Here is an 8,952-nt window from a genome sequence, read left to right as displayed (position 1 = left end):
TAACATTACTCAGGAAGCATTTGCCAATCCAATTAGACAAAAGAAAAAAGTTTTACCGCTTAGACAGGAAGAGGACACAAACTTGTATGAATTTGCAGGTAATATGATGAGATACCTGAAAAAATCCCTCCCTATAGAAATATAATAACATAATATCTGAAAAACTATTAGAACAAATAGGACAACTGGATAACATTAATCAACATTAATAAAAGAAGTGATATTTCTTGGGCGGTCACCATGGTGGGACAAGAGGATCCAGTGCAGTGGGATATCCACCAGGACTGGGCGAACCGGGAGAACATGGAGGTCATCACCACCGGCATCCAGAGAATTCCAGACTTTCTCAACTTGTTCAATATGTTTTGTCACTCAAGACTCGCAACACTAAACGAGAAATTGATAGCCCTTGAACGGAAAATAGAATACACTGAAGCACGGTGACAAAAGGTGAGATGCTCACCGAGAACTGTGCCATGCTACTCCTGGGAAGTTGCTTTACGGAACACAGGCCATGTGGGAAAGTCCCCAGCAGCCTTCAGCAACTTCCTCTCTCCTTCAAGAGCCACAGGGCTTATTCTTGTTTTTATTTTTTCAAAAGTGTGGCCTTTGGGCTCTGCCATGTACATCAGGGGGTGTGTTGTGGCATGGTGGGGAGAAGTCCAGGGGCACTCTTGGAAACAGCAGTAGGAATTTTACCTTTTCGGTAACACTTTATAGAACTATTTGTCAATGTATTCCAGGTGTTCAGAGTCAAATGCCTGGGACTGCTTGCGAAAGCACTCCTCACCTCTCTCTCTTTCTCCCTTAGACCTTCTTAAAGTTCTCATTGCCTCCGCGCTGATTCTATAAACAGTCTTTTTGCTCCCCACTTTTGGTGAAAGATAGGGGCAGTCCTGACCAAGACACTCATGCCCTGGCAGTGTGGTTACCAGAGGATGTTGTTGATAACCCATCAATTTTTCATCATTTGGGGGAAGTCAAGGCCAAGCCCCCACTTGGTTGGAGGGGACATTTTGAGGGTTTTCCTTCTGTTACTGGGAGTGTCTATGCCTTTATTTCTCTAATAAACTCCTCAACTTTAAAAAATAAAATACGTTATTAATCAACAGCTTTCCTATAAATAAATTTTAAAAAGGAAACATGAACACATGCAAGTGATCCAGTTAACATAAGTGACTATTCTTAAAGTACATTCCATTCTGTGCTCAACTACATATGAATTTTGCCTGTGTGAATTTTGGTGGAATGCAAAAACACACAACTCTAACAAACACAGACACCATCAGCCAGGTGCTTATCTTACCTTGGCTTAACCACCTCTGAGTGAGTGGGAGCCCATCTCCTGAGACTGCCAGCTGTCCAGGTACCAAAGGAAGTCCAGCAGGTCCCTCTTTTTGCAAGCACAGGAAAATGAAGAAAACCTATCTTTCGAGACATGACTCTCGGTAACAGGACTGACTAGCCTGATGCACACACACAACAGTTTCATCACCACACTTCTCCACTGGCCTGCCAGCTGCTCCTCACACAAACTAAACTCCTCTTGCCCCTGGGCCTTTGCACATGCTGTCCCTTCTGCCTGCCATGACTTTCCTCAAGAAGGCTGCAGGGCTTGCTCTCTCAACATTCATGTCTGTATCAAATGTTAGTCTCTCAAAAAAGCCTTCCCTGTGAAGAAATTTCACCTTCTTGGCCAGGCATGGTGACTCACACCTGTAATACTAGCATTTTGGGAGGCCAAGGCAAGAGGATTGCTTGAGGCCAGGGATTTGAGACCAGCCTGGGCAATATAGCAAGAACTTGTCTTTAAAAAAAGAAAATTAGCCAGGCGTGGTAACACACACCTGTAGTCCCAGCTAGTTGGGAAGTTGAGGAACGAGGCTCTCCCGAGCCCAGGAGTTTGAGGTTGTAGTGAGCCATGATGACACCATTGCACTCCAGCCTGGAACACAGAGTGAGACTCTTGACTCAAAAAAATAAAATAAAATTTTACCCTCTTACTCTCCACTGCTTCACCCTCCTTTATTTTTCCTCATAGCACACATCATCAGCTAATGTCATGTCATATATTTATCTGTTCACAATCTGTCTCTCCCACAGAAGGTGAGCGCCCTCAGGGCAGGGACCACTATGTCTATTTAATAGTCCAGAAATACAGAGGGGTTCAATAGACATTGGATGGATGGATGGATGGATGGATGGATGGATGGATGGATGGATGGATGGATGGATGGATAGATGGATAGATTCCTTCAGTACCCAGCCAGATCCAATCTCAATACTACCACCTGAATATTTTTCATTATTCCTACCTCTCTCCGTTGATGTCCAAGCTATCTGCCCACTTATTCTGAACAGGTGTTTATTACTTCCATCTTCTTTCTCCTAGATGGCTACAATACCCCCAGCTGGTCTCTCAGCTCTAAGTTTGGCCTCTCTCCAAATCTTTCTCCCACTCTAGCCAGAGGTCTTTTCTCGAAATGCAGATTTGATCACATCGCTCCTCTACTTAAAATGCTTTAGTTGCCCACTGGGACCCTTGGACAAGAATCACAGCTCATCACTGCCAAGGCCCAGAGGCCCCCAGTCCCCTGTCACATTCCACGAGCCAGCCACATTGAGTCCCTTCTTCCAGTACATCACATCTCTCTGGCCTCAGGGCCTTCACATACACTATTCCTTTCACATGGCTCGCTCTTTACCTGGGTACCCTTCAGGTATGCTTCCATTTTCTGTTACCTCTCCCAGGAAATGTTAGGGCCACCAAAGTCCCCACAACGCCTCACATTTTCCAGTCACATACTTACCATCCTGGGAATGGCTTGTTTAGATCTGTGCCCTCGGGGACTGTAAGATCCACAAGAGCCAGCTTGTGCCATTCCCTGGACCCAGCACAATGCCTGGCACTGAGCAGATGCCCGAGAGAGACTTCCTTGGCTTTAATTTAAATCATACCTCCTCCAAAATGGCACAGGGTTCATTTCTTTGTGGCACATCTGATGCTGCTTTTGGTAGTTTGACTCATCATTCATATTCCCTTAAGACAACAGCTACACATACGTACATGCTCACACTTGTGTGCTCACAACACTTGGGAAACCATCACTCTGCAAAATTCCTCCTCTTCCACTGTGACAGTCTAATCTTGAAGAGATCTTGTTTCTTGTGTAAATGTTATAAACGAGTATTGGAGCTTCCTAAGTCAAGAAAGCTCTACTACAACTTGATATGGCTCTATCAACAGAGAAAGAGAGATGTCAAAAAAGTAGAGGCCTTTCTTTGAAATATCTCCCTTAGCCACCATGCCTAGAATACCAATAGCAAACAGATTTAATTTTACTTGGAAGTCTTAAACAAAAATCAGAGCTGCACATGTACATGACTTGTTTCTAAAATTTACTCCCAAAAATCTGCTCTGTGTTTAGGGTGAGAGAGCAGGTTTTTTTGTTTTTTGTTTTTTTTTTGAGTTGGAGTCCCACTCTGTCGCCCAGACTGGAGTACAGTGGCACGCTCCCGGCCACCGCAGCCTCAACCTACTGGGCTCCAGCGATCCTTCCGCCTCAGCCCCTTCCAAGTAGCTGGAACTACAGGCGCGCACTACCATGCCCGGCTAATTTTTTGATTTATTGTAGAGATGAGGTCTCGCCAAGTTGCCCGGGCGGGTCTCGAACCCGCGGGCTCAGGCAATCCACTCACCTCAGTCTCCCAAGGCGCGGGATTACAGGCTGAGCCACTGAGCCCAGCTGAGAGCAGTTTTTTAAATTACAAATTATTTTCCTTCCCAATAGTTGTTAGAATTATGGTCAATATGATATTTCTACCAGATCTAAATCAAAGCACAATGCAGGCTGATGCTATCACCAGGGTATGAACTCCACATTGCCAGCCTGGGTCATACCAAACTTGGAAGAGGGATTGTCACCACTGAGGGTCTCTCACTGAAAATGCTGTGCCCAGACTCTAGCCTTAAGGTTTCCCTTGAAGTTCACAGAATAGGAGGGACTGGAGGACCAAGGTAAATGGCACCACGAGGACAAGTGTAGAACGTGGACCTGACTCTTCAAAACATCAGCGTCATGGATGGTGAAAATGAGGGAGGGCTCTGTCCTGAATTGAAGGAGACTAAAGAGATGAAATGGCCAAATTAAGTGCTTCAGCCAGGGCTGGGGCTTGGACGAGCTTGGGTAGGGACAGGGAGAGAGGTGGCAGAGGGATTTTGGAACAACTGAGGAAATTTGAATAACAACTGGGTATTAGATAATATTGCAAAATTATTATTAATTTTCAGAAGTGAATAATAGTAGATGATTATGTAGGGAAATGTCCTTATTTGGGGGGATATACAGGCTGAAGTATATAAAGGTAAATAGTCAGGATGTCTGCAACTTTCTTCCAAATGGCTTAGAGGGGAAAAGTATATATGTTTATATACATGCTACACACACACACACACATATACACACACACACAGCAGGAGAAGGGAGAGGAAGGGAGGGAGAAAAGGAGGGAGAAGAAGGGAGGTGGGAAGGAGGGAAGGAAGCGAGAGAGAAGGAGAAGGAGGGAGAAAAACAGGAAGGAAGAACAGGAGGCATAATGTTCATAATAAAATCTAGGTGAAGGAAATATACAGATGTGTAGCATTCTTCTTTCAACTTTTCTGTAGGTTTGCAAATTTTCTAAATATATAATTGGTTAGGAAAACTACAAGGTAAAAGCTAGTTCTTTTGAAGACACATTATAATAAAAAAGGTAAAGAACACAAAGTTAAGGGGCTCTTAGGTCTTTAACAAGTGATTATAGTTCTGGTCTATTTTAGAACCTACCAACATACCTACGTCCCAGAAGCACAATATTCTTTCTACAATACTAGCAGTTTTATGGGTTTTTTTTCCTTCATTTTCCACAACAGAGACCATGTATCCTCTGCCTGGAATGCCTGTCCCTCTCCCACAAAAGCTCCCAGATTTCATTGGAGAGATGAGCCCCACTTTACGTGCCTGGGGAAGTAGAGAGCAGGTTATTAAATCTCAACCATAACTCTGTCACCATAACCTAACAGAACATTCTGTCCACATATTATGATGTTAACAGCTGACTTTCCAGCTAATCAGAGCCTCTGTGCAGACAGGGGTGGTATCGAGTTCCTGCTCACTCATTCTCAGGACAGGGCCTGGCTCATGGTAGCCACTCCATAGATACTTGTTAAATAAATGAGATTCTATATAGTCCTTTAAAAAAATGCAAAGGAAAAGAATGTAAGAAAAACATGATTGACATGAATAAGAAAAGGTACAATAAAATGCCTATGATTACAGCATTAAAAACTAAAACACTAGGTTGGGTGCAGTGGCTGACACCTGTAATCCCAGTACTTTGTGAGGCTAAGGTGAGAGGATTACCTGAGCCCAGGGTTTGAGACCAGCCAGGGAAACTTGGTAAGACCTTGTCTCCACAATAAATCAAAAAATATTAGTTGGGCATGGTAGACACATCTGGGGTTCCAGCTACTTGGAAGGCTGAAGCAAAAGGATTGCCTGAGCCCGGCAGGTTGAGGCTGCAGTGACCATGAGAATGCCACTGCATTCCAGCCTGGGCACGGCATGAAGACAAGAGCTGTCTTACATGCAACTATCCACCCCACCAGGCCAGGGGCTAGGGGAGCATCCTCTTTGCCAGACGAGTGTGGTCCAGAAACAAAACCCCTCAAAGACATTCTTTCCCTGCCTATGGTGCTCCATGAGTTGTATACATTGGTGCCCTCTGAGTGCTGCGCCTATTAGGGTTCCCTCCAGTGTGTGTGTCTTTGAACATTTCCCAAGTACACACTATATCCCAGATACCACCAGGCCTTTCTCTAAGCCTTTCTTATTTCCCATTACATATATTCTTCTCTCCTTCTAGACTGTAAGCTGCTTGAAGGCAAGGCCCACATCTGACTGTAGCCCAAGGCAAGGTCCTCAACTGACTGTGTCTGAGAGAGTGCTTGCACATAGTAGGTACCCAAATAACTGCTGAAGGAATTTTTTAACAGGATCGCCCTGTGAGAGACTGTCACAGAAAAGTAGAGGGCATGTGTTCTGAATGCTCCTCCTTGGCTCTATGGTTGGTGAGAAAATGATTTATGAACTGATAATAGACTAATGCCATGTGCTAGACATCGGCCAGGTACCCAGTGATGGAGCTAGGAGCTTCTTACTACACTGACTCCTTACATAACTTTATGAACTAAGGATCACTGTTATCTGCCTTTCACAAACAGGTAAACTCAGACTTGGAAAACTTCAACCACTGGGCCAGGATACTCACCTTCTTCCCTAACACCCCCCCCCCCGGCAGTTCCTCTTGTCACTGGGGCCGCCCTATGGGAAGTTGACTGCTGGAATTAGGAACAGGCTGATGAGCTCCTGATGAGTTTAGAGTGTCCACCATCCTGGGACTCCACAGACTCCCTTGCCTAAAGCCCACTCCCACCCTGGGCTCTGAATTCCCATCTGCAGGGAGAAAAGAGAAGAGGGGCCCGATCAGATGAGAAGCAGGTTGGGTGGTGAGAGGGCCAAGGGCTTTCTCCCTTGGGAGTGTCAAAAGAGCAGATTCAAGTCTAAGCCCTAGAATTACCAGTTAACATTGGAGTAGGTAGTTAAAATTCTGTTTCTTCATCTGTAGAATAGAGATGAATAATATCAATTTTACTAGGTTGCTGTGATGTTTGGAGCCAACATATGTAAAAAGCCCCTTGGAGCCGGGCTCGGTGGCTCAGCCTGTAATCCCGCGCCTTTGGGAGGCTGAGGTGAGTGGATTGCCTGAGCCTGCGGGTTCGAGACCCGCCTGGGCAGCGAGACCTCATCTCTACAATAAATCAAAAAATCAGCCGGGCGTGGTAGCGCATGCCTGTAATTCCGGCTACTCGGAAGGCTGAGGCGGAAGGATCGCCGGAGCCCAGCAGGTGGAGGCTGCGATGACTGGGAGCGGCCACTGCACTCCAGTCTGGGCGACAGAGTGAGACTCCAACTCAAAAAAAAAGCCCCTTGGAAGGCGGCTCCAATTGGCAGGTATCATAATTTGCTTTATAGAGGATTACAGGAAGACTAGAAGCTTTTTTAGTGACTTAGTAGATCTTCCAAGACATTGTTCCAATTCATGCTTTGTTCAGTACAAGGACAGATAATGACTTTGGTTTGGTGAAAACCTGTAACAAAACAGGGCTTGAGGTCTGGGGTTTGCCTCTTCCAGTCCTTGGCTACAGGTTCACAGCCCAGCCTTACTCCTCAGTTCCTTGCTTGTAAAATAACATCTCCTGAGTCATGTCCCGATCACATAATTGAAGGACTGGGCGGAGGCTCAAAGACCTCCCAGTCCAGCATGTCCCGGAGTAATCTGCACAGCAGCAGATGTGGGAGGATACCCTCTCTTAAGAGACCCTTCTATATACACTAACACTTTATAGGCATTCATGGGGCCTGCAAGAAGGGCCCCACTTAACTGAGCTTAAAGCCAGCACTGGCCAAGCAAGTTTGGTAAAGACACCATTTTTTTCCTGCAATGCCTATTAGTGTAAGGAGGAAATCACATTCTAAGAAGCAGACTCCGGGAATGCTGATGGGAGCTCCAAGCAAACCTCTTGGCAGGAATGCTGGTGGGATCTCCAAGAAAACACCTTGGCGAAGTGAAATGCCTTGCCCAAGGTCACAGAGCCCCAGATCAGGCAAGTGTGCAGACCCTCACTCTCCCTTCTGTTGGGTTTACAGCTTCTCAGGGTCAGTAGCAGAACCTCCAGAGGGTGGGGAAAGCAAAGCAGGTTCCATGCAGCCTTTTGGACAGTGAACAAACAGCTAATAAAAAATCAGTGACCAAAACAGTCCTGGCCTAACAACTAGATGGAAACTGATAAATGGATCAGGGAGCAGAGAATAACGAACAGCAAGCAGCGAAACCAACACATCTAAAGGGCTTCGAGTGTTGTACAAATCAGCCCAACCCTGGAGCATGAAAACAACACGAGGTGTGGGCAACTCTCAATTCTGGATCAAGTCCTTTGTGTTGCCATCTACAAATTACTCTATTTTCTAGCCAATTCAGCACACCAAAGCTGCACATGGGCTGGGTCTGGGCAAGACGCTGGGTATCACTCCTTCCCTCCAGGAGAGTAAAGGTCTGGCAGAGTTGGCACAGGGGAGGTGCTCAGAACATACTGGAATAGATGAGTGAGCCAGAGGACTTTTATTTTGGAAAAAGAGACACACATTTGTACAATTTCCCCACAAGGAAAGCCTAATCCCACATTGGAGCATTTTCCTAAAGTACCGAGGGCCACTGAGCAATGGGATATTGACTGACTGGCCAAATGAATGAATGAATGGTGAATGTACTAACTTAAACCCTTCCACTTCTCTACATGAATGCAATCCTATCTAACCATTTCACTACAGGTCCATTCACAGGAAGAATTTATAAAAAGAGCAAGGACTTGGAGGGATGACAGCAGCCACCTTTACAACCTACCACGTAAAAAAAAAAAAACACAAATAAGAGCAAGGATTTTTCCCCTCAAATTCTCTCCTTTGCACCTGAGGGAACTGTTCAGAAAATCAGCTGCTACATAAGCTGAGGAAACTGAGTCACAGAAAACAAAAACAAAAACAACATCATCTGCCCACAGTCACTGATGACAGCAGAAAACTGTTCTCCCCAGGGGACTTAACTTCTAGAATTCCTGTGTTTTGGAGCCTCAAAGTGTAAATTAGCATCCAGACATAGAAGTAGCAAGAAATTACTGCTCAGTCAATAAATACTTTGCAAATAGGTTTCCTCAAAATAAAGTCACTTGGATAAAAGACAAAATGCCCATAAGTCACAAGAGCAAAACTGTATCCCATAAAGATAGATGTGGTCTGTGGACAGAGCTTCCAGGGAGTCTGTGTCCTCAAGGATGTAGGGTTGGCTCTGGCCTAT

General features: G+C 45.3%; 1 pseudogene; it reads left to right on the top strand.

Annotated features, from left to right (window-relative positions):
* Positions 1-240: 240 nt before the first annotated feature.
* On the top strand, positions 241-444 carry LOC110596837 (annotated as a pseudogene).
* The last annotated feature ends 8,508 nt before the right edge of the window (positions 445-8,952 follow it).

The sequence above is a fragment of the Carlito syrichta genome, unplaced genomic scaffold (genome assembly GCF_000164805.1).
Source record: "Carlito syrichta isolate Samal-C Ts95f unplaced genomic scaffold, Tarsius_syrichta-2.0.1 Scaffold314704, whole genome shotgun sequence".
NCBI lineage: Eukaryota > Metazoa > Chordata > Mammalia > Primates > Tarsiidae > Carlito > Carlito syrichta.
The sequence above is the reverse complement of the archived record's forward strand: the minus strand, read 5'-3'. Positions and strand labels throughout refer to the sequence as shown.